Genomic DNA, 27,417 nt, shown 5'->3' with positions numbered 1-27,417 from the left:
ATCCAGTACAGCTGAACCAGGGAGGTGGTGGAATCTCCTTCCTTAGATATTTTTAAGGTCAGGCTTGACAAAGCCCTGGCTGGGATGATTTAGTTGGGGATTGGTCCTGCTTTGAGCAGCAGGTTGGACTAGATGACCTTCTGAAGTCCCTTCCAACCCTGATATTCTGTGATTCTATGAACCAGTGTGTGTGTGTGTGTGTGTCCGGGGGAGATGGTGCGTGTGTCATAACTTTCTGTGGGTACAGGCCATCTGTGGGTACATTAGCCTCTCAGAACAAGGGGCAATCAGAGAGACATGTCTCAGTCACAACGCCTTCCTGGGCCTCCTTCTCTTTACACAAAATCCCTTGCTCAGGACTGTGTCTGAAGGCACAATCTAACCCTGGACACTAGATCTAATGCGCCCTTCTGGCCTTAAACTCTATGAATCCTTATTTGCCGAGGGAAGATTTCCAAAGGAATAAATAAGAATTACTCACCCAACTCTCATTGAATATCAGTGTGAATTAGCTACCTAACAGCCCTTTATAATGTTGAATACCTCTCCCAGTAAATGAAAAGAGACTGATTTCCAGAGTTGTTCTGTTGTCTTCAAGCAGATCTAACTGGTGTTTTGCACTTGCCTGTCTGTGGATTTAGGCACCTAATCTTATGTATCCAAATGTTAAAAACTGCAGCCAGTGCTGGGTGCATCTTCTTAGCAGAATGAAGTAGGTGAATTCTTCCAAAAACTTACAGCTTTCTGCACTCTTTTATGAGTATTCAGAGCCCAAGAAGTGTTAAGAGAAAGAAAAGGATGGTTAACTAATGAGGAAAAATGTCTTCGTAAAAAATAGTAGATTTAAATATCTACAAAACCCACATTTTAAGTGAACAGACACAGTTACTCAAACTGCCAAGTAATGCAATCATTTCAAACACATGCCAAGAAAGTAGTTATAGTGTACCACACCGCTCTGTACAATATTAAATATATAGAGATGTCAAGAATCAGATGCACACATTCATTTTGGGATGAAGGGATTATAAATAGACATTTAAACTGGCAATAAAACCACTCATTAAGCTTTTTAAATACAAAGTTAGAGTGAAAAGCAGCCAGAAGAATAACTGCTACAAATATCCACAGCTGGCAGGCAGCTGGATTTCAAATGGGTTTACCCAAACGCCAAAAAAGCTCTAATTCAGTGCTGTGACTTCAAGAATTACAATTTTTACAAACACCGTCTATTAGCATGATCTACACTGGTGGAGTCTATGCAGGACATACTGTATTAATCAGAAGTATAGCAAGGCAGAGGGGAAGGGTCTGGACTAAATAATCAAAAGGTATCTCCAAAAACATATACCTAATTTCAGAGTCCACGGACAAGTTCATTTCTGGTGTAATTCTTCAGACTTCAAACTGGAGTGAGACCAAGAAGGAATTTGGCCCAATAAGACTAATTCTTGTAAAATAATGGCAGTAGCTAAGCTCTAATAAGAGCAGAAATCTTGGGTTCAACTCTTTAATTAATTAAGATCCTGATTTTTTTCAAAAATATACAACATTGTGCACCTAAGCCCAGAGCCTTAGTTGGTGTAAGTCATGATAGCGCTACTGATGTCAATCGCGCTATGCTGATTTACACCAGCTGAGCATCTGACAACACTGAATTAGTGTGAACCATGCTGGTTTATGTTTAACACCTTTACATGTTACTGCAAGCTCTTTGGGGCAAGGAATGCATTTTCCTATGTGTTTGTACAGCACCTAGCACAATGAGGCTCGAATCCTCATTGGGGACTTTGGACCTGACCCAAAGTCCAATGAGAGGCTTTGGATTGTCTTCAGTGAGGTTTGGATCAGGCTTTCCATGTGTTCTTGCAGTATGGCTACTAATAAGAATCCAGTGGGATTCATACCAATTGACTGTTAACTATTTAACTGTCATAGGGTCCACTCACCCTGAGGACCTGCCTCACTCCAGGATCCGCAGTGTCCTCTTCATGTCCCATTTAGGGACAGATTCCGATGCCCTCACTCATGTTGATTAGCAAGTTACTCCACAATCGACCCATTGGCTTCAGTAGGACTGTTCATACAATAAGATGTTCCTCAGTTAGAGTGAGTGGATCAAAACCTGGCCCAAAAATGAGTACAGCAGCTAGATACTATATTAACTGCTTTAGCTACATACTTGCTAGTGAAAAGTTCACGTACATTGGCACATATGTGGTCTATGCTTCCAGACATATAACGGCTGCTGTTCAAAGACAGTATTTGCCAATGGTTTTCGCATAGCAGTATCTGAGATGCCATATTCCCTATACTTACAGTAATAAATATCTGTGGGCCCTGAACAGTGACAAGAGCCAGAAATTATTATTAATTAATAATAATTATTATTGGCTCTGCCACTGGCTTGTTGTGTCACCATGTGTTCCCCTCTCCATGCCTCTGGTTCCTCTTCTACCTCATGTGTATTGAGATTATAAGCTCCTTGGGGAAAGGCTGTTTCTCGCTATGCATTTACACAGTGCCTATCACAGTGGGGTTCTAATCATGATTAAACACAAACAAGAAGCTTACAAGAAGTGGAAGATTGGACAAATGACCAGGGAAGAGTATAAAAATATTGCTCAGGCATGGAGGAGTGAAATCAGGAAGGCCAAATCACACCTGGAGTTGCAGCTAGCAAGAGATGTTAAGAGTAACAAGAAGGGTTTCTTCAGGTATATTAGCAACAAGAAGAAAGTCAAGGAAAGTGTGGGCCCCTTACTGAATGAAGGAAGCAACCTAGTGACAGAGGATATGGAAAAAGCTAATGTACTCAATGCTTTTTTTGCCTCTGTCTTCACGAACAAGGTCAGCTCCCAGACTACTGCACTGGGCAGCACAGCATGGGGAGGAGGTGACCAGCTCTCTGTGGAGAAAGAAGTGGTTTGGGACTATTTAGAAAAGCTGGACGAGCACAAGTCCATGGGGCCGGATGCGCTGCATCCGAGAGTGCTAAAGGAGATGGCGGATGTGATTGCAGAGCCATTGGCCATTATCTTTGAAAACTCATGGCGATCGGGGGAAGTCCCAGACGACTGGAAAAAGGCTAATGTAGTGCCCATCTTTAAAAAAGGGAAGAAGGAGGACCCGGAGAACTACAGACCAGTCAGCCTCACCTCAGTCCCTGGAAAAATCATGGAGCAGGTCCTCAAGGAATCAATTCTGTTCTCAGTGGTAGCAGATGACAGAACAAGGAGTAATGGTCTCAAATTGCAGTGGGTGAGGTTTAGGTTGGATATTAGGAAAAACTTTTTCGCTAGGAGATTGGTGAAACACTGGAATGCGTTATCTAGGGAGGTGGTGGAATCTCCTTCCTTAGAAGTTTTTAAGGTCAGGCTTGACAAAGCCCTGGCTGAGATGATTTAGTTGGGGATTGGTCCTGCTTTGAGCAGGGGGTTGGACTAGAGGACCTCCTGAGGTCTCTTCCAACCCTGATATTCTATGATTCTATGATTGAGCCTCTAGGTACTATTGTTAGACAAATACAGCTGATATTCTTGTTAGTCTTTTACATACAGAGCACGGACCCTTGGAAAGTGTTGCAGTACAGCGTATCCTGGATATTTGCCAATTCTAAGATGACCTCCATAAAGGCCGTGATTTGATCAGCCAAGAAATACTACTAATTGGCCTCTCGCTTCTGCGATTATGGTCTAAATCTCAACCTGACCAGTGTGATGGAAAATCATTCCTCTGATTACTACAACTGCCTTGAGCAACATTCCTTTTGGGGTTGTCACTGAAGTTTCATAACTAGTGTAAACAGTTCATATAACAAAACTAGCATTCATTTATCATAATTAAATGCAGTTGGCAGCCTTTCTCCAAAACAGACAGGGTGAAATAATGAGTATAGAAACTGAAATGCCCTTAGCTCCCTCAATAATATGATTCTAGAGAAGGTAAAACCATAACTTATAGATGCAGACAGTGTTCTTTGTCTACAAAGGGCTTGAAACAAGGTATTATGTCTCATTCCCAGCTATGATACCTATGACACCTGTTACTACAGTATCTGAGTGCCTAATGCTCTTTAAGGCACTTATCCGCACAGCATCTCTGGGAGGTAGGGCAGCTCTAGTATCCCCATTGTGCTGATGGGGAACAGATGCACAGAGATGCTAAGGATCAGATTTTTAAAGGTATTTAGAAGCTTCACTCCATTGATTTTGATGGACGTTAAATGCCTAAATGCTTTTAAAAACCTGGTCCTAACTGATTTGCCTACGGTCATGCAGGAGGTTTGTAACAGAACATAGACCTGAACCCAGGCCTCCTGAGGCTCTGGACAGGGCCCTAACTTCTGGGCCATCCTTCCTCTTTGTACTTCTTGGTCCATATCTCAGTGTTTGTGCCAGGCTTTCTTAGTAGACTCCTTATGAGTACTCCATTTACCTACAATGATATTCATGTAGATAGCAAAGGTGGATCCACACCAAAGCTCCAGTTCCAAAACCACCCCGTCCCCAGCCAAACTCTGGGAAAGTTATGATCAGGATTCAGATCCACCTGTATGGTTTGGATCATTAATACACAGGCAGTTTATTTAACTTGTGGGATAGAAAGGAATCATTTTAAATGGTTGTCTTTAATCAAAAGGCAAATTCATAGGCCAAAAAGGACGACTGTGATGATCTAGTCTGACCCCCTGTATAACCTAGGCCAGAGAACTTCCCAAGTAATTCCTAGAGCAGATATTTTAGATAAAACATCCAATCTTGTTTTTTAAATAGCTATTAGTGATGAAGAATCCACCATAACCCTTGGCAAGCTGTTCCAATGGTTAATTACTCTCACTGTATTAAGGTTATTTAGGCAACACGTTGGCCAAAACCAAATACAGTGACTAAATTGTGCCTTACATTCGACCACCACAAAGACAGAGGACATAATTGTCAAGAAAAAATTACAACCCTAAAGCATATATACATTTAGAGACTGCATATTCAGGAACTGAAATATCACCTAAGTTAACCCTGAAGGCATGGAACAAATGAAAGAGTTTGAATCTAAACAAGCCTGAAAGGTGTGTTTTCTTTTAATTTTTGGGAAATAAGGACAAGGGTGTAAAGTTCTGTATGTTCACCGGCACGCACACACTCTACTAGCCTGCTCATACTTCAAGTATGCCACAACTCATCCTGTCCATCTCTACAAGTAAGCTACCACAGATAGCTAAGAAAAACAGAAGACTCAAGAAGAAACCAACCCAAGGAAAATCTTTCCAAGACTTCATCCTGGATTGGGGAAGGAAAGTTAACTACCAAGGGATTGGATCGGAAACTTTTGTAATTATTTTATTGGGACAGGAAGATGATGTTATAACAAAATATTAATGGTTTCTCTGTTAACCAGATGGTTAGATCATGTACTCTTCAAGAGGAGACAACACTTAAACATCGGCAAAGAGAGAAATAGTGGGATTTAACTGGATTAAAGTTTCTTAATATTCAGAAATCGGCTTTTTTTTTTAAACAGCTCCATAAATCGATTATTCCAAGTAACTAATTTACTTAAAAGTTTGTTCCATTTCTTATGATTTAGTTAAAATGGCTTACTTTCCCACAATTTTAAACTGTCTAGTTATTTACAAATAACCATTAGGATCTACTTGCCCTTAAACAAATTATTTTGCCCACATATAAACCGTTTTAAGTATCAAATATATTAAAACTGAAATCACAATAATTTGGGGAAACAATCCACTGTGGTCTTAACTTACAAGAGAAAAGCACCTCCCAGAGGCAGTTCACTCTCCAGGGTATGTCTGTTAAAAGCTCTCTCCACAGGGAGACATGCAGAAGAGATTGTAATGGAGGTAACTAGCTTGTCATTTGTATTGTTTTACTTAATGTTTTCCCCCCTTTCTTAAATAATAAAATAGCCATGGGTAGTAATTCTGATTTTGCTTGGTCACCATCCCTGTGTCCCTTAAGATATGTAAAAGAACACCTGTGATTAAAATAGTAGTAGTCACCTACCCTGAAACACTCTTATGGACAGCCTAGATCAAGAATTCTATCTTTTAATTTTGGTTTTCCCTGAGTTTGCAGTAAGATGAACAAACTCGTAAGAGCTGGCCTGCCATTTATTGTTGTGTTGGACTACATGTTTTTAGAGAAACAAGATGGGTGAAGTAATATATTTTATTGGACCAACTTCTGTTGGTGAGTGTGATGGGGCTCCACTCACCATGTTGGTGCCTCCTTCTAGATGTCTTGGGGATTAATGCTGCAAGTCAGTACGCCCACTCCTGGTGGTGTGTCACCCACTGTCACTTCTGCTCCTAGACCCATGTCACTCCAAGGACCATGGCATTCTCTTCATGAAAAAGCCCTCCAGCCAGATCATGATCTGCACTACCCCCTTCTGGGGGCGAGATTTGTAGTCCAACTGTCCCACCACTTCCCCAGTGGTGACTGCAGCCAATTGTCCAGCCACTTCCCTATGTCCCCAGCACTCTCTTCACCCTTGCCTCAAGGCCTCAGCCTGCAAATCCCAGCAGCCAGCCAGGAGCTCTTCTTTAGCTCCTCTGGTCCCTGCTAGCAGCACTGCTCTGTCCACGGTGCTAGCTTTCTTCTGCCAGCCAGGCACTCAATCCTCCCTCCTTGAGCTCCAGAGAATAATTGACCCTGCTCTGCCCTGTGGCTTTTCTTATATGGGCCTGCTGGGCTATGATTGGCTGTTCCTCACAACCCTTCTATTATTGGTTGCTTCCTCCACAGCCTCCCTAGGGCCCCATTAACCTCTTGGATGCCAGTGTGGGGCAGACACCCCATCAGAGTGAGACACACAAGCTTTTGATCCACACAGAGCTCTTCTTCAGGTATGGGAAAGGTACTCCCAGCATCAAAGCCAAATGCAAGATGTGACAGATTATTTAGCATATGTACTCATATATTAAAAGGGCCCATTCAGCTCCAGCGGCCTGTTAATACCCCTGCAGTCTACTGGCCATGGTAGCTTGAAGTTTTACTTCATAGGATTTTTAAAAAATATTTCAGAACAAAAACAAATTTCAGAATGTCAATATTTCCAGTTAAATGGAATTTTTAAGTGTCAACAAGCTCCAGTTCCTAGTCTTCTTGGATGCAGGAAAAAACAAAAACAAAAAAACAAAAAAAAACCCTTGAAAACGTGAACCCCAAAGGCTGCAACTCCAGCAGACAAAAAGAACCCAAACATTTTCCTCCAGGGCAGATTGGAAGAGGCCCTGGAGGTTTTTCACCTTCCTCTGTAGCATGGGGCACGGGTCACTTGCTGGAGGATTCTCTGCTCCTTGAAGTCTTTAAACCACGATTTGAGGACTTCAGTAGCTCAGACATAGGTGAGAGGTTTTTTGCAGGAGTGGGTGCGTGAGATTCTGTGGCCTGCGTTGTGCAGGAGGTCGGACTAGATGATCATAATGGTTCCCTTCTGACCTTAGTATCTATGAATCTATTACTTTTAATTTTTTATTTTATTTTAAGCAGATTTCATTTGTGTTTTGACCCTGACATGATATTTGAATGCTTCAGTTGGCAATATAGTCACATGGGAAATATATGGCAGAGGCAGAAAAAGATCCCTGATTTATCATCTTCTGGTCCCAAATCTTCCCTCCTCTTAACTTTGAGGAATACTTTGCCACCTAGGAGGCATAAACTAATTAAAGGCTAAAGCATTAATTCTATCACCTCCCTCGCACCAATATTCTCTCCAGCCCTCAGTTAGATGAAACTTGAACAAGCCAAATGAAATAAATTAAACTTGCCAAATGCTCTGTGTTGGTTTTCTTCAAACTTTGCTTGTTTTGTAAATGAGAGCTACGTAAAATAATTCCAGTTTGTATTATATGGAGTATTAACTCAGTTCTTCTGAGTGCTTTGGCTTTCAGCCTTTATGTTGTATGGTTAAAGATGGGATAGTGGTTAGGGTGGACTGGTGTTCTGTGGTATAACAGAAAATCCTGTCTTAGATACCTGGCTGGTGTATCTTGCCCTGCTCATTTGTTCAGGGTATAACCGTTCACCAGATTTGGAGACAGGAAGGCATTTGTCCATCGTTCAGATCAGCAGCAACCCTGGGGTTGTGTGGGATTGCCTTTCTATGCAGCATATGGCATGGATCACCTGCTGGAATCATTTGGGTATATTTCACCTACTCAATTCCCTGCCATTGCAGGGGTCTTGGGCATTGGTGGCATCTCTGTGTCTCCTATTCTCTGCCTGTGGTACACAATTTTAAATCCTGGGAACTAGAATGCTTTGGTCCAGCTGAAGTAGTCCGTCTCCACATGCATGTATTTGGGTGGATTTTTATGGCCTATGATATACAGGAAGTCAGATTAGATATTCTTATGGTCCCTTCTTGCTTTAAACTCTATGAAACTAAATTACTGCTAGTTTTCATCATAGAATTTGTATCTGTAGATGTTCCCTTGTAAAGTCCTCCACATACTGTTTATTCCTGATCTTCCCTAAGATATTTCCTTTTTAATAAGTCTTGCAGTCTGTCCCCTACAGATCAAAATTGCTTGGCCCCTGAATGACCAGCTTATTCATTTTTATTTATGGATATGGCACTAAAACTGTTCCCTTTCCTCACATATTAAATATCTATCACACTGAAGAATAAATAAGGGAAAGACACCTGCATTGTTATATCTTCTATATATCGTTTTAATAATATAATTTCTTCTGCAGGATGGGAAATTCAGCACCCATACAAATCAATGGTTTGATGGAGACCTTCTGAAAGAAGAAGAGAGTTTGAACTTACATGTAAGACTGAGTTGCATTTTTCCTGATAAAAACAAACAAAAAAATGAAGACTGAACATTCTGGTGACAGAAAAGATAGACCTTAACATTCAGTTACATCTTGAGTTACCAGTGCCCATATATCCAGCCAGACATAAAGCAAAGGTAAGCAGTGAAAATAGTGGTCTTTCACCGAGCAGAAGTCAAAGTAACGTTAGGGGGAAAAAATCTTAGCATTGTCAGAGGAGAAATTGCTGCTGTCCAGGTTTGTTGTAAGTGATATTTTCTGTTTCTCTAATGGAGAGCAACGTCTCCTGGCCCAACTTTTGGAAATGAGTGTCCCTCAAGTTAATAATGGAAAGTGGAGATATACAAGCAGAAAACAATCTTCACTTCTTTAAGTAAAAACAAGGAGAATGTCTCCGCTGTGATCCAGATATAACATACTGTACCCGTATTACCATTGCTGTGTAACATGGAAGCTGTGGCAGGCCATTGGAGATGTAGTGTGGTCTGGTGGAGAACTCACTGACCTGGGAGTCAGAAGACCTTGGGTTTATCCCCAGCTCTGCCACTAACCTGTTGTGTGACCTTGAGAAAGTCACTTCCTCTCTGTGCTTCTCACTCCCCTCCCATCCTCTGTTGAATTGGATTGTGAGCTTTTCAGGGCAGCGACTATCTCTTACAGGGTGTTAGTATCAGCCAAGTACAATGGGGTTCTGATCTTGTTTGGGACCTTCCATGCTACCATAATCTTAATAACAATGACATGCTGGAGAGTTGACCACAGGTAATTAAAAATAATCAATCCATCAGAACCCATTTTATTCATCAAAGTGTAATATATAAATCAGGGAAGAAAGCAATTTTATTTTCCCTGTTTAGGCTGGGTGCTTTGTCCTTGAAATGATCTCGAGGGGATCTTGCTGCAGATCTTCATGCCTAGATCTTGTTGAGAGGCCTAATCCATGGAGCAGATCTCTGCATCTGACTCCCACAACCAATGGCACATCCTTCCTCCATTCAGAGGGAGCCTCCAGGGCTGGGTTGCTTTCTGCAATGCTGTGGAGCACTTTGACTTTTCCTGGCCACTGTGGAAATGTCTATATTCACATCAGAGCTCCTTTGCCAGTATTCTTCGCCAAGGAAAAGTATCCTTCGCCAAGGAAATAAAAAAGGAAGCGGAATCTGTAACTAATCAACTTATTGTCTCCACCAAGATTTTGAAAGGCTATGGATACAACTTATTGTTAACACCCTGCCCCAGGAGGTTTTGTGCATTTGCACTGTGATGCTGTCTTAATTTTTTTTTTTAAATTGCCAGTGATGCTAAATCCACCATGCCCCCCATTAAGTTGTTTCAACAGTTAGTTACCCTCTCTGTTAAAAATATGTGTCTTATTTCCAGTCAAAATTTGTCTAGCTTCAACTTCCAGCCATTGGAAATAGTTAAAGCTGAATGGATATGTTCTGTTTGTGAGTCCCAAGTCCCCAGGACTGCTCCACTATTTCACGTGAATGGGCTCGAAGACTTAAAAGCCTGTTTACAAATAGCAATTTCTGACAAAAACCCCCTCCGAAAACCTCACTCAGGATCCTTATTCATCCTAGTTACAATAGATCCCAGAGTTTCTCTTGGGAAGGAGCACTGTCATGATGGAAGCTGATGGCATTTGGCCTGTGCATTACCCACAAGGGAATTTACCATGGTGATAGGAGTAGTCTATCTCCTGAATTCTTTGGGATTACACGGTATCTTGAATGCAGTGAAATCAGAAAGGCTGCTAAGACACGACCTTGGTACACACTTGCTAAAAGCAGTAGGGTTTCTGGTAAACAAAGAAAAGTCTCAAGGCTTCAAAGACTCCTGGGCCTGGTCAAAATCAAAGCAAGATTAGAGTCTACAGTAGAACCTCAGAGTTAAAAACACTGTGGGAATGCAGGATGTTTGTAACTCTGAACAAAGCATTGTGATTGTTCTTTCAAAAGTTTACAACAGAACATTGATATAATACAGCTTTGAAACTTTACTATGTAGAACAAAAATGCTGCTTTAACCATCTTAAGTTCAATGAAACAAGCACAGAAACAGTTTCCTTGCCTTGTCAAATTTTTTAAACTTTCCCTTTTTTTAGTGGTTTTTGTTTAACGTCATACTGTACTGTATTTGTTTCTTTGTTTGATCTCTTCTGATGCCTGATTGCGTACTTCTGGTTCCAAGTGAGGTGTGTGGTTGACCAGTCAGTTCATAACTCTTGTGGTTGTAACTGAGCTTCTACCTCATTTACTTCTACTGACAACCCTGATGTTGCCTCTTCTGTTGTGTTTTGAGCTGATATCCAGGCTTTATCAGATATGATCACATTCTGAACATAAAGATGGATGAACCAAAATTGGAGGAATGATGGTTAGAGCACTAACCCAGGCAGTGAGAGACTCAGGTCACATTCTTGCTTTGCCACACATCTTATGTGACACAGGGCATGTCACAATGGATACACCTACACTGCAACCACTGGGTGTGACTGCAGGTTGAATAGACCTACCCAAGCTAGCTTTAATCCAGCTAGCTCGAGTCCTAGACTAGTGAAGATGCAACAGGGCATGCTCCAGGGTGGGGTAGCCCTGTGAGTAATTACCCATGGTTTCTAGGCAGGCTCATATAAACTATGTTGAACCCCATGCTAATGCAGCATTGCTTGTCCAGTAGCCAAGCTAGCTAGACTAAAGTTAGCTTGGGTATGTGTACTCAAGCTGCAGGTACGGCTCATGATTGCAGAACAACCAGACCTTCGCCTCAGTTCCCCAGTTGCAAAGTGGGGTTAATAGCACTTCCTTATCTCACAGGGACGTCATGAGGATAATTACATTTTAAGAAAGAGTCTGAGGGCTCAGTTGCTACCGTAATGGGCACCAAATAAGAACCTTAGATAGAGAGATTTCCAGGCACCTGGGAAATGGCTTCTTTGCTACATTTTGGGTGGAATTTTCAACGGCCTTCAACAATGACCTAATTCTGCTCCCTACATTGGGCACCCTTGAAAATCCCATGCCCTTTATCTTTACATTTATATTTATTTATACTTCATCTGGATATACACTCAATAGATATAAAGTAAGAAAATATTTATCAAACATGTTTACATCATTCACAAATAAGCATAATCTATTAGCTCTTATATTTTATGGCAGTATGCAGAGGTCCTAGTTAAGTTCATGGCTTCATTGAGCAAGTTGCAAAAAAACACATAGGAGCATATGATTTTTGCTCGGAACTGGCCTCTATTCTCAGATTAATTTTCCTCTGTCACTTCTTTTTCTGTTCATGAGCTGACAGGCAACAGCTCAAGGTTTCAATAAATGTATTAGCCAGATGGTTTCTGGGACTAATTTTTGATCTGTAGTTTGATCAGGAGCAGTCCTTTGAAAATTGAAATTGGAGCTATTGTAATTGGATACATAGATCACATGCTAAATGTTTCCATTCCCTGAGGGTGAAATTCACCCCTGTGCAGAGGGTCAGCACGGGACTTCTGCACCACTTACATACCATTTCAGGCTTCAAAATAGGGTTTAAGTGGGACTTACATGGTGCTCGGTTCTTATGCCCGTGCTCTGCACAGGGATGAATTTCACACTAAGTGGATATTTGTAATTTACAGAAACAGGTTTAAGGTCCAAATACAACAAGGGTAGGTGGAAAACTTTCCAATGGAATGGTTTTCTGTCAGAAATTGCTGATCCAATGAAATCTCAATGTTTTATGGCAACATAGTGTCAAATTTAGACAGGAAGTTATTGGAACATTTTGTTTTTATAAGGAAGGAATGTTTCATGGGAAGTTTATTGGTTCAACTATTGCTACATTTCAAACAATAAATTTGAAAAAAAATGTTTCAACCTTGTTGAAATGAATCATTTCTGAGAGTTTAACTTTTCCATCTTGATTGTGGCGGGGGGGAGGGGAAACAGATTTCAAAATCTCAGAATTTCCCATGGGATGAAAGTTCCCAATTTTGATCAGCTCTACTCACAAGTACACATTCAGGCCCCAATTCAGAAGAGTGCTTAAGCACATGCTTATTGAGTCAGTTTCAAGTACTCAGTCCTCATCCTCAACATGCTTTATGGCCTGGTTCCAGTCTATCTAATAGAGCCTAAAGCTCAGGTTAAAGACTGTGGTCAACAGCTTTGCTTCTCTGGCACAATGGAACTTTCTACAGTAACGGTGATCTCATCCAGGCAGGAGACAGATCTCTCTCCAGGCCCCAGACTGTGGAATGAACTCCCCCCAGGAACCAAGAACCGCCCCAAAACTTCCCCACCTTCCTTTCCAAGTGCGCGGGACACGTCTACCAGGCTTCACTCATTTAAATGTACAAGATGCCTTGTGTTTATAAAACAAAACCCTGCTAAATAAAAACCACTGCACCCACAATTCTCCTCATGAGAGAGCACATACCACTCAGGACAGATGTTAGTCACATCGCTTAACACACGACTGGAAGGTGCTCAGACACCATAGTAAGGAGGGCAGGATAAGGGCCTGTCAGAATAGTTCAAGGGCTCCTTATTCTTCTTCCTCATGCATTCTGGTTCCACATCACTTAGATGGGAAAGGCAAGTCTGATTTAAAGGAGAGTATGAATACAAGCTTTCAGCATGAGGATCTATACAGCACCCCAGCTGACACCACTTGAAGGACAAGACGAATAGCCCAAAGGGGGGGGGGGAACCACATCTGCATTCCCCTCAAATGCACTGAATTACCTGGTGTTAAAAATAAAAGAATATGGGTCTTTGCTGTTCTCTGGCTGAAGCACATAACAACTCTCTTCTCTATGGCAATCAGAGTCCAGCTGCAGAGCACAGCATAGTGATCAATTGCTGCTACACCGCTGTAGCAGCCCTCAGAGAAAATTACTGCATCTAATTTCAGGGGTGGAAGGTGAGATGGCGGGCAAGCAGCAGGGTTCTCCAGGTAAGTGTCACTTACTGCACCTACATTTCCTAGGTCTTCACCGGCTGTATGGTCCCATTTACAACAATTCATACCTTTGTGATGGTCTTTGGCTTCTCCCACAGTCAGAGAGGGCCAGATTCACAGCTGGTGTAAATCAGCGTAGCACCTTGGACTGGAGTGGAGCTATGCCAAGGTGCGACCACGGAGACTTCCATGCACTAAGGAGGTACCTCCGGTGCTCCTCGCAAAGGGAGAGGGGTACTTGGAGGAGGGGTCAGACTGCAGTGTTATCCACTCTCTGTGGTGGTCTGTGGCAGAGGGGAGGGAGATCAGGGTCAACCACACTTCAGAAAGTGCATGGTGGAAAGGCTGATCCAACAGAGCTTGTGTACTTACATTTAAGCACATAAACAGGCCTGTTGGAGTCTATGGGGCCATTTGTGTGCTAAGATTTAGGCACATTCTTAAAGTGCTTTGGCTGGGTCAGAGTGCTCTGTACCTGAAGGAGTGAGCCCATACTGCCCCCTAAGGCAGAACATGCCATAAAGGTAGGGTGAGAAAGATTGTCTTCGAGGGGAGGTTGGAAGGAAATCTGCCAAGTCCACCTCAGAGGGCTCAACCGCAGCGCACTGAAGTCACTGGGAGTCTTCCATGGCCTTTGGGTTAGGCCAAGCATTTCCTGGCCCATCAAAGCCCAATCAGAGAGTAGAAGTTGGCCCCCTAAGTCCAGGCAAAGTCCAGTCAGTAGAGGTTTAGGTTGTTCTAAGTTTCTACTTTTCTAGTGGTAGCACAGTTATCTAATATTTTGTTGAGCAAAAAGGTTTCCAGCTGAAGATACCCTTCTGAAAGGCAGTCTACAATTTTGGAAGTGTTTTTAATTCACCACTCAAAGAGGCCACCAGAGTCATGTTCATTTCTTCCAGTGCTAGTGACATCAGCATTCATAGTGCTGCTTGTTGACTTCTGATGCTTCTTTTGGAGACAGCATGATCAAATATGTAGGGCACTGGACTGAGACTCGGACGACCTCAGTTCCGTTCCCATCTTCGCTCTGTGGCCTTCACCTCGCTGGGCCTCTGATTCTCCTCCCACCCTTTGTCAGTCTTGTCTCTTCAGAGTGTGAGCTCACTGAGGGAGAGCCAGTCTCTTACTATGGCACATCTACACTGGAGCAGGAGGTGTCATTTCCAACTTGGGAAGATGTACCTATGCTAGCTTTGATCGAGTTAGTGTGCTAAAAATATCAGTGTAGCCATCGCATTGCAGGCTGCAGGATGCGCATGTAGCATGGTCTTGGCTGGGATAGTACTCAGGAGTACAGTGCCTAGTGCGATGGAGCCCTGATTGCAGTTGTGGTGTTTAATTGCTACTATAATAAAAATAACTATTGCAAAAGCTGATCTGTAGATGAATAAGCAGAACCAACCAGGCAAAATTAACTGTATTTAACCAGGTTTCAGAGTAGCAGCCGTGTTAGTCTGTATCCGCAAAAAGAAAAGAAGGATTTGTGGCACCTTAGAGACTAACAAATGTATTTGAGCATTAAGAGTTCACTGAATTAACGGTGCAGATGTATTCTGCTCCCAAGGTAAACAATTAAAAGGTGAGAAAATGAAAATAAATGTTGTGTCAAATTGTTGGGGGAAGCTGCATTAGCAAACAGGAGAAACATCAGTTATGAAGAGCAAGTTAGTTAGTATTATTTTGCTTTATTAAATGAAACACTTCACATTTCATGGGTTTCTGGCCCCAGATGGACGACTGCATGACTGACTAGCAGTCACAATAAAGTCATATCAGCCATTACGGACACTCATGTACTTTCAGTAAAGGAGGAATCCTGAGTAAATGGGGAGGAAAATTACTCTAGAAATGTTTGGCTAAAATTGACTTAAAAAAAAATAACGTCATGAAAAGAGACAAAGATTGCAGCTGTTCTATTGACCAAGGTCTGCGTGTGTCGCGGGGAGGGAAGGGGAATAGAATCATGCTGAAGCACTTGCTTTTGCTAGGGAGGTTGGTGTGTGATCATTCCCCCAGAAGATCTGACTGTAGAGAGTAGCTTATCAAGGCTGAGATTTGAGCTGGCTGAAAAATCCTAATTTTATTTCCAACCAAAACCAAAAATCCACAATGAGAAATGAATGCTGCTTTGTTCTGAATTAAGATCACATTTTGTTTATTTTCAACACTCCAAAGTTACAATTTGAATCCATTGGTTTCATTTTTTGTCAAAAAAGTATTGAACTGTGACAGCAAAATATTTCGATGTTGACCACTACATTTTTTGTTAAAACTGTTAACTAAAAAACCCCGAAAAACAAACAAACAAAAAAAAAAACCCCGATCAGTGCCAACTTTCTAAGAAGCCTCAGGGAGTTGGGGTCTGGCTCCAGGATTTGTATAGTTAAGGCCAAGATCCTCAAAGGCCTTTAGGTGCCTGTGATAGGGCAATCTGCCCCTTAAGGGCAATACTGCCTTCCGGTTAGGCTTCCCCGTCATGTGGCATGGCCCTTTAAGAGTTAGGGGTGGTGTGGTACACAAACCCTGAGGAGATATGTGGAGAGAGGAAAGAGGTCCCAGTAAGAAGCAGCATTTAGAAGAAATCTTTTTACTGTATCTTTAGGGGCCTGGGTCCTGAGCCTTGCAGAGGATGTGGGACAGGGCTCTCCTCTCACTCAGGAATGAGCCAAGGGAAGGGGCCAGCATAAATGCTTCCTCCTCCTTCATAGAGGGGCAGAGATAGTTGTAGCCAGAGAAAGGAGTCAGCAGGCTCCTGCAAGGCCCTGAGTCAGCAGGAGCAGACAGCAGCAGAAAGCTGCCATGCCCTCTGAGCCTGTAGAGTAAGTGAGGCCAGCTGAGGGAGCTAAAATGGGGGGAGGGATAGCTCAGTGGTTTGAGCATTGGCCTGCTAAACACAGGGTTGTGAGTTCAATCCTTGAGGGGCCCTGTAGGGATCTGGGGCAAAAATTGAGGATTGGTCCTGCCTTTAAGCAGGGAGTTAGACTAGGTGACCTTCTGAAGACCCTTCCAACCCTGATATTCTATGATTCTAAGTACCACCCAGCTCCAGGAGGACAGCTGGGGTGCCTGCCATGAGGAGAGATTGAAAGACAGAGAGAGAACCCTGAGGGGACTGGGAACAGAGTCTAGATGGCAAGCTTCAGGGGAACACTCAGAAACACAAGGTATTTCTGTCGATGTGGGACTTTGCTATGACCCTCTTTTGTAGGCCTTATAATAAGGCTTAATGAATGGATCATTGAATCAAGTGTGCCTGAAGTGGAATTACTGGCTCCCTGAGAAGGGACACTGAGACAGGGAGAATATGCAGTGCCATGCTAACACAGCAGGGGGTGCTACAGGGCAGGCATGCCCTATGACAGTGCCTAATTCCCATTGAAATCTATAGTAGCTAGGTGCTTAAATTTCTTTGAACATACAGGCCTAACTCTTCCCCCTTCTTTGAAAACCTCAGCATACCGAGTGCACTGTGGGCCAGGTTAGTTGTGGGCTGCTACGGGAATGCAATCATGTTTCATTTTCCTCAGCCAGTTTCTTAATCACTTTGACACCTAATGACTTTGGGCATTTCTTGTGACAGCGTTTGGATACTGTCATAAATATAAAGGGAAGGGTAAACACCTTTAAATCCCTCCTAGCCAGAGGAAAAACCCTTTCACCTGTAAAGGGTTAAGAAGCTAGGATAACCTCCCTGGCACCTGACCAAAATGACCAATGAGGAGACAAGATACTTTCAAAGCTGGAGGGGGGGGAGAAACAAAGTTTCAGTCTGTCTGTGTGTTGTTTTTTGCCAGGAACAGAAAAGGAATGGAGTCTTAGAACTTAGTAAGTAATCTAGTTAGATATGCGTTAGATTCTGTTTTGCTTAAATAGCTGATCAAATAAGCTGTGCTGAATGGAATGGATATTCCTGTTTTTGTGTCTTTTTGTAACTTAAGGTTTTGCCTAGAGGGATTCTCTGTTTTGAATCTGAGGTAAGGTATTTACCATCCTGATTTTACAGAGGTGATTCTTTTACCTTTTCTTCAATTAAAATTCTTCCTTTAAGAACCTGATTGCTTTTTCATTGTTCTTAAGATCCAAGAGTTTCGGTCTGTGTTCACCTCTGCAAATTGGTGAGGATTTTTATCAAGCCTTCCCCTGGAAAGGGGGTGTAGGGTTTGGGGAGGATTTTGGGGGAAAAGACGTTTCCAAGCGGGTTCTTTCCCTGTTATATATTTGTTAGATGCTTGGTGGTGGCAGCAATAAAGTCCAAGGGCAAAAGGTAAAATAGTTTGTACCTTGGGGAAGTTTTAACCTAAGCTGGTAAAAATAAGCTTAGGGGGTTTTCATGCAGGTCCCCACATCTGTACCCTAGAGTTCAGAGTGGGGAAGGAACCTTGACAGATACATCTGGTTTCTGCTGCCCAGCTGTGCACATCAGAAAGTGAGGCTTCGGGATCTCATCTCTCACATCTATTGAGAAACACATGTAGAAGAGAAAATAGCCACCCTGCCTAATGGAGCTTGTGTCTGAGGTTAAAACCCTGCCAGCATCAGGTCCTCTCTCAGCAGTGAATATTAGCACTTTCCATTCAGAAGAGAGAGACTGGCCCGGATTGCCTGGCTGTACTTGTGTATGTGCCCCATGCCGGAAATGGAATGAGAATGCTAGTAACTAGGCTCTCATTTGTGCTTGTAGTGCTCTCGTGAAAGCTCATCACTGCCTTCTGTTCCCGAAGGCTTTTGAAAAACAGAGTTGCAAGTTGCTAATGGTAAGGGATGCGCCAGCTTGACCCAAAAGCAATTCAGAGATTAGCGAAGAGAGGTAGCAGGGCTTTGAAAACGGTCTGCATCCTTCCCTTTGTGTCCTCCTGTTTCTCTTTGTCTGGTCAGGTACACAGACCGCTGCCCCCCTCTGTAACTGCAACTTCTACTGGGACAGTAGTACAAAGGGCAGGTTCCTAAATGAGGAAACATCAAACCACCGAGCACCAGCGGAGAACCACTGTTTGTTGGCTGAATTTTTGCTCATAAGAACTGTGCAATGCTCCAATAATCCTTTCTGGAATGCATGGGGAAAGATTTAAACAGCAGCCAAAAGGCAGCTTTCTTTCTGTAGCATCTGCATAGTCAGCGGGTCTGTTTCATCCGGAGGAGGAACACTGAGGTGGGACACAGAACAAAGAAAAAAAACTTGCAAGACGTCTGCAAGTGACAGAACTCCAACCAGTATGAGGCAGACAGTGTTTTTATGACTGGGGTGATTATTCTAGACTAGTCATGTGATTAGGTTCTTGGCAGGGTTCGTTCAGGAAGCAAGACTGCTAAGCAGCAGTGGAATTTCAACTGTTAAAAAAAGCAACAGCAATGCCTCTGAACAATACAATGTGTGGTCACCTTTACTGTCTGTCCTCCACTTGCTTCATGGCACTTAGGAGTGCATCTCCAATTAGTAACATAACACTGGATCTCAAACATCCGCTCATGCTGATCACCAGAAGGTCGGTGGTAACAAAACCCAGCAGCATACATGATCAGATAAGGCACCTGGCCCGTTATGAGCAAAAGAGACATGCCTGGAATGCCATTGCACTCTGGCACTGCCTGCTGGTGGAGCAGCCCTGCGACCACAGGCAGCTGGGCACAATGTAGAGTGCCCCAAAGGGTTCTCTCAATAGCTCCAATTATCCCAGGAGCCCCCAGCTGGTCCAGTGGTCAGTTTGAAGCAAAGGTGGCTGGAGCAGTCCCAGATACTAGGGCCTAGTCATGTATGTGGATAATGAGAACTTCAGGTATATAAGGTATATAAACCCACATGCTTCAGGGAATGAGCCAACATCCTCAAACTGCAAGGGGAATAGGAAGAACTTCCCCCTCAGGCAGGTTACTCCAATATTGCCCACCAAGGACTTTCTTGCATGTTCTTCTGAAGCACAGAGAGTGTTGGCTACTGTCCAAGATAGGACTCTGGGCTGGATGGGCCACTCCTCTGACCCTGTTTGGCAAGTCTTTCAAGCCAACTGAGAGGAATGTAAGATGTTTTTGACCACCTTAGACTTGAATTGCCCGTAAGTCTAGATCTCCTGAAATACTTCAACTTGTTTAGCTAAGCTACCAGATATAATCATATTTTAATCTTTTGATTCCTCCTTCCCCAGGGGCAGCAACCTATTCTCATTCCCATAATGCCTAGATTGGAGTCACCTTCCGTTTGCCACTGGGCCTTCCTCGAACGTCAGCACACAGTCTTCCAGTTGACATTATCCATGAAGTTCATTGCAATCTGTTTATTTTCTAGGTTCATTTGTCTTGGGTCTGAGGCACTTAGGACATGCACAGTGGACTTGCTTTCTGTTTTCACACTGTCCTCTCTTTGGTTGTATTCAAACTTTGTAAATTCATTTACAAAATAAGAGCAGGTAATTACATTACCCATAAAAAGCCATTGGATTTTCATCCTGTTTGTGAAAGAGGGGCGAGCTTGGTGAAATCCAATTAAAGTTTATAGTGTATTTTATCAGGAGGCTAATTTTGATGCAATCATAGACAAAATGGGATGGGAAGCTTGCAGTAATGGCATCAATGGATTTAGAGAGAACTTGCTGCTAGAGATAGCCCTTAGCTACAAATATGATCCAAATTGGGTTTGCAAGAAACACAAGGATTTAGGGGTTTTGTTTGTTCCTATTATTCTGATAAAGGCAAATCTCGATAGTGGGATGTGGGATTAAATCCAGACCTGGGTTTTCACTCTACAAGACTTGAGGGTATTTGGACACAGAGTTTAAGGTTTGGGCTCAGCTCTGCTAATGGGATCTCTGTGAATGATAGTCACCATGTAAAACCAATAGTTCACTATCACTGGCATTAAATCATGTTCACAATACAAAGCCAGTCCTTGTCACCATTATGTCCTGGTGTTGTAGAATGGAGAGAATCACTGGAGGAGAAGATAAGGAACAAAGGAGGAATCCCAGGAATGTTTATAGGGCTCAAAATGCACCAGAACTCCCTGGAAAGCCGTAAACTTGTAAGATTAAATCCAGGCACATATTAGGAACTATTGTGCATTCTAAACCCCTTCCAGTGAATTTGTGAACCGACAACAATTGTTTGATATCCTAGAAACTGAATAAAGCCACAGGGCTTGTCCAGAGGGCAAAGGCCCACAAATCCATTGAAGAAGTGTCAGGCATTGGTAAAGGGGCTGTAAAGTTGTTTACTTTTGTTATAATGTGTTGCCAGTGTGTGGTAGGGTGAGAAAGACTGAGTACTGATGCTGTATATAAATGAATACAGCACTTTCTAGAAATGAAGCTGTATTGACCTTACAAAACATTCAACCATAAATTAACTCAGGTTCACTCAAAATGTGGCCTAGCTTCCCTTAAGCATATGCAAGCGTCAGAAAATCTGGTTGTAATTTCAGATTAGGAACTGGATCACTTATGAAACAAAGTTCAAACCCGAATCTAAGTAACACATAGGGTATGTCAATGCTGCAGGAACACACCCATGGCTGGTGCACGTCAACTGACTGGGGCTCGGGCTGCGGGGCTACAGAACTGCAGTGTAGCCATTTGGGCTCAGGCTGGAGCCTGGACCCTCGGACCCTGTTTGGGGAGAGGGTCCCAGAGCCCAGGCTCCAGCCTCAGCCAGAATGTCTGCACTGCAGTTTCATAGCCCTGCAGCCTGAGACTGCTGATACACACCATCTATGGGTATTTTATTGCAGCGTAGACATGCCCTCTGAGGCTATTTGTTTGGAGGGGGTGGCTGCAGGAGGGGAACAAACAAATAAAGCCATCCCTGAAAACTGAAGCCGTTCAGGAAGCTGTGTCTGTATTTGAATTTTAAGAGATGAGCTCATTTCCCACAGGGACTTCTGCAGAAATCTGTTACATACAACACATGGTAGATTATTCTCATCTCAACAGGTGAGGAATTATGCAGTGTGCTGGAAGTGTAACATTTTCACATTGATTCTCAATATATTAAGACCCTCCTGCCCCCAAAAACTAACATCTGGAGAGCTGTTTGTTGTGACTGACTAACCTGGAAGTGAGAATTTCAAAACACCGCATTTCATAGCTGAGAATCACCTGACAGGATCGATTTAAAACATTTGCTGAATAACCTAAAAGAGGCCAGATTTAAGGCTGGAATAAGGAAGTGGGAGACTAGAAATGAGATGATGCAGGCCAGGAATTGAGAGGACAGATCTACTGTGAATAAATAACACCCGAGTTCTAATCACAGCTCTGACCCTGCCTCCATTCCTGCAAGTCACTGAGCACCACTTTTTCAAAAGTGTCTTCAGAAGCACACAGTGTTCCCAAAATGAAAATCTGCTCCCAGGGCAGCTGCTGCCTGAAATTGACATGATTGTCAATTGCACCATTGCCCTGGGGGAGTCAGGGAGCCTGGGCTGCTGGCTGGCCCCAGGGTCAGGAAGGGTCCCTGGCCCCAGAGCAGTCCGCACAGCAGGGCTGACAAATCTTCTGTTGGAAGATTCATCAAAAGTGACACGTTTCCACAAAATGTTTGGTTTCAATGAAGCAGCCTTTTCCAGTGGGAAAAAAAAAATCCATCTGAAAATCTGACCAGCTCCAGTGGATACATGAATGGCAGATATTGCTGTAGCATCTCAACACCTGACCACATGGGGGGGTATTTCTAATTAAAAACAATCTTCCTTCTCTTCCTGCCCCAACCCCCAGACTTCAACAGTCCCTGCACTGTACCAAAAAACAACCCCACCCCCCGTTAGAAAGATAAATACAATCCTGTCATTTTCACACTCGTAAAGGCTTGCTCTAATCATTTACGGCCATCCTACTATCTACTGAAACCACAACTTTATACATGTTTCATCTCAGCTTCATTCTGGGAAACCCACTGTGGAGGGGGATTTTCAGAAGCACCTGGAAGATTTAGGAGCACAAGCCTCACTGACTCCTCCTCAAAATGCAGTAACGCTCTAAATGACATGTCATCTTGTACTTCCATAATTCTGACTTATGTGTCTAGGTCTTCCAAATTTATTCTGTTTTACAAGTGACCCTTTTTTCTAAAGTAGCAGGCTGCTAACCTGGGCTTTGGGCCTGCAAGGAAAGCTGTGTTCTACCTCTTGTGCTGCATGGGTGAATGAGATGATGCAGCTGGAACTTATTTAGTAGTTCCACTGAGCAGAAATAGACTCCAGCTTTTTCTTCTGCAGCTGCATGGGCTGTGCAATAACTAATTTCACAGTCACTTCTCCCCTCACTAACTTCACTTTAAAGTACCCCAATTAGATGGAATAAGTTATATTAGACCTATTTCTGATTAACAGGTCAGCAATCCAATATTAGTTATTTCAGTAGTACCTAGGAGCACCAACCATGGTATGGACCACATTGCGCTAGGGGCTGTACAGATCAGAAAATAAGATGGTCCCTACCCCAAGCAGCTTGCAGTCAGACATGAGACAATAAGTGCAAAGAGACAGATGGGAGCAAAAGGAAACAGACAATATCTGGGCAACATGACATAGGCAGTGATCTCAACAAAGAAGTTGCCTAACCACTGTTAAGATTTTTCTATGCATCACTACAAATGAGAGGGTTTGGTTTTTTTTCCCCTCAGTCCCCATGCTGAGGAGGAGGTGGTGAAGAGATCAGCCATGTGTGTCTGGGCTGAGATACAGGTGGAGTGGGGAGGCACCTGACGAGAAAGCCTCTGTAACTCTGAGAAGAAGAGCTCCATCTAGCTGACAGTCCCACAGCTAATTATGGAGGAAGCAATACTGCTCTGCACCCATATCCTACCTAGCTTTGGTTCTCAAAAGCCCACTAGAGCCTTTGAGATCATTGCCATGTTACACATATGCGGTGCTGTCAGGGTTCCTTCCCCACTCTGAACTCTAGGGTGCAGATGTGGGGACCTGCATGAAACCCCCCCCCAAGCTTACTTTTACCAGCTTAGGTTAAAACTTCCCCAAGGTACACACTATTTTACCCTTTGCCCTTGGACTTCCACTGCCACCACCAAACATTTATCTGGGTTTATTGGGAAAATGGTGTTTGGACACATCTTTCCCCCCCAAACTCCTCCCAACCCTTGCAACCCTTCCTGGGGAAGGTTTGGTAAAAATCCTCACCAATTTGCATAGGTGACCACAGACCCAAACCCTTGCATCTTAGAACAATGAAAAAAGCATTCAGTTCTTGAAAAGAAACATTTTAATAGAAGAAACAGTAAAAAGAATCACCTCTGTAGAATCAGGATGGTAAATACCTTACAGGGTAATTAGATTCAAAACATAGAGAATCCCTCTAGGCAAAACCTTAAGTTACAAAAAAGACACGCAGACAGGAATATTCATTCTATTCAGCACAACTTAATTTCTCAGCCATTTAAAGAAATCATAATCTAATGCATATCTATCTAGATTACTTACTAAATTCTAGGACTCCATTCCTGTTCTGTCCCCAGCAAAAGCATCACACAGACAGACCCTTTGCTTTTTCCTCCCCCCAGCTTTTGAAAGTATCTTGTCTCCTCATTGGTCATTTTGGTCAGGTGCCAGCGAGGTTATCCTAGCTTCTTAACCCTTTACAGGTGAGAGGATTTTTCCTCTGGCCAGGAGGGATTTTAAAGGTGTTTACCCTTCCCTTTATATTTATGACAAGTGCCACTAAAGTTAAACCAGATCTTTTTTATAGCATTCCCCACACAATTCATTCTGGGAGGGGGAATATCATTTGCCTTCTTGATTTCTGAAGCCATCAAAATTCCCCTAGAAGAGCTCCACTGAGACAGCAGAACCCATCTATTATTCCACCCACGTCCTATTTCTCCAACTTCCTTTAAAAAACAGTATTTCTTTACCAGAAGATGAAAAAAACTTTTCCATTCATTACGTACATAATATACACTACATTACTTTTAAAAAATATATATATAACAATTTGCCTGAGGAATCAATTGGCTCCCAGAAAAGACGCTCTAATCTATCAAATAAAAAAAAAAAACCTTTCACAACAGTCCACAAGAGATTAAAAATATGAAAATCTGCAAGACCGTGTACTTAAATCACAGGCAGATTAGGAGGCATACTGGAAAAAAGTCAGGAAATTCAATGCAGAGAGGGTTGACCCACTGCCTTCAATTTACATCATTGTACCTTTCTTGTATCTAACCTAGAGGGAACTGATCCTTTCGAGCAAGGATGATTGAAACAAGGAATCTAGGCAATTCAAAATGCAATGTCTGTTTGGATGTTAGTAAACATTTTTAGACACCTTTTTACCTCAGTGGCAGTTAAATGCTTGTTATTTTTGTCATAGCATTTCAGCTCTCCGAATGCCCAATGAGAGTAGCACCAGCAGGATAGACAGCCGACCATAACCAAATTCAGGCAAGGCTCAGGTGACATTTGTGGGTGGAGGGAGAGGTTTTGCACAACTTGACAAGAACATAACCTCACTATAAATGGAGCTTTCCCCCACACTGACTGTTGAGACAGCATCTAACATGGAGCCTTTCTGGGTTCTTCCCTGCTCCTGGACTGCTAGATGGCTGTGGAAGCCAAAATGCCTTTCTTCAATTGCCCAGAAGTTGTAACCTTTCCTGTCAGGAACAGACCTGGATACAGTTACCCATGCATTGGTCTGGTCCAGGCTCAGTTACCATAATGTACTCTACCTGGAGCGACATTGAATACCCAGAAGAATCTCCAGTTCTTACAGTTTGAGGCAGCCCACATCACAAGCAATAGGGGACTAGAGAACACATCACCCTGGTGCTACACACACTGTTGAATTCAACTGCCAATTTTAATCTTCACTGGAATATTCAGGGCACAACACATGAAGGAGCTTGCTTACCCCTCTCTCCATGACCAGGACCCACCATGGCAGCTATGGTTCTGCAGGGCAAAAAGAGTTTAGTGTTCTCACAAACTCACAAGGTCAGGAGAATGGGCCTTTTGGGGACAGCCCCAGATCAAAGGAGTCCCCCTATCTTGAGATATTAAATGGATTACAGATCTTACAACCTGTAGAATGCAATGCAAGAGTCACCTTTTCATCATCAATCTCCCATAAAACCTTCCCCGGAAGCTGGAAGAGAAGGAATACGAAGAAAAGCTTTTGCCACCTTTTTTCTGCTGCATTATGAAAAGGTCAAATACACAGATTATGGTCACCTCCTACATTGCACAGGGCAGAGAATTTCACTCAGTCATTCCCACCTCAAGCCCTGTAACATGTCAGTTTGGTTGTACGTAGGGACTGCGGTAATAGTTGCAGTATATAAACCCAAATATACTGATTAATAAAGAGTTCTTCCATTATGGAGTTGGAGGTCTGGGCTATTCTGTTGAGCTGCAGCAGGTGGGCCTTGCAGGTCAGCTGCTTGTTGGAGGAGAAGTCAGTGATATGGGTTCTGGGTATATTCCTAGTGTAATCTGTTATTTACACCAGTTCTGGAATAGAAGTGGTCACAAACAAGCAGATAGTTCCCTTTCAGAAATCTCAGCTAACCACCAATGTCCAATTCCCAGAAAGCAACCCTGCCCCAAGAACTGATTCTAGTTAGATTAAGCCGGAGGGCAAACTTTGCCATTTTCAACAGCTCCCTGCAATGAAACTTGCTCCCATTCTAAGACAACGCAAAAAAAAAAAAAAAGCACCACACACTTTGTATAACAGCACCATCATACATTATGGGTGGGAGATTCATAAACGCCTAATGGATTTAGGCCCAGGAGGCTCATTTACTTCCAGTGGGACTTGTGCACTGTTTTGAAAATCCTACCCTCCTATTTGTTTTTAAAGACAGACGTCTAGACTTTCATTTGGAATTTCCTACTTTTCCATTTTAAATCCCAGCCTTGTAACTGATAGGCAATGTTTTGGTCATTTATATCTAGCTTTTCCTGGTTATATTCAATTGCTTTTTATAACTCAGATTTTTTCGTTAGCCAATCCAGACATTAATCTTAGCAGATATATGGGGGGTTTATAGCAACTACATTTAGCAAAAGAGAAATAATATTCAACACAGGTCTAGAAATCAGTACAGCAAATTAAGTTGACGAGCTAGATTCAGCACAGCAGTGGTCTTGACTTAGTTGACACGATGTGCCTGAATAAGGCAATCTGAAATCCTGTTGGAGCATTCAGAAAATTACTTTCTGGTTAAATTTTGATTAGAAAAGCCTTAAAGACCCTGCATAATCTTGCATTATAAATTGGCCTGCTTCCTCGAAGGCATTCAATGACAAACTGCTGCGAAATGTCAGAACAACCTTCTTTTACCCTGGCAACACTTTTCCAGTTTTGTTCACACTCTTCTATTTCCCACCAGCGCCATTCAATAGCCACTCTAACCCCCTGGGTAGAAGAGCAAGAGAGCTGACCTTACTAGCCCCATGCATGTTTTCCCACCATGAGCAGCAAATTGTTTTTAAGACGTTTGAGATGAATCACAGAATACCAGGGTAGGAAGGGACCTCAGGAGGTCATCTAGTCCAAACCCCTGCTTAAAGCAGGACCAATCCCCAATTTTTGCCCAAGATCCCAAATGGCCCCCTCAAAGATTAAACTCACAATTCTGGCTTTAGCAGGCCAATGCTCAAACCACTGAGATATCCCTCCCCCCGCTAAGCAATCCTTATTGC

Source organism: Eretmochelys imbricata, chromosome 4 (genome assembly GCF_965152235.1).
Source record: "Eretmochelys imbricata isolate rEreImb1 chromosome 4, rEreImb1.hap1, whole genome shotgun sequence".
Lineage (NCBI taxonomy): Eukaryota > Metazoa > Chordata > Testudines > Cheloniidae > Eretmochelys > Eretmochelys imbricata.
Note: the sequence above shows the minus strand (reverse complement) of the source record.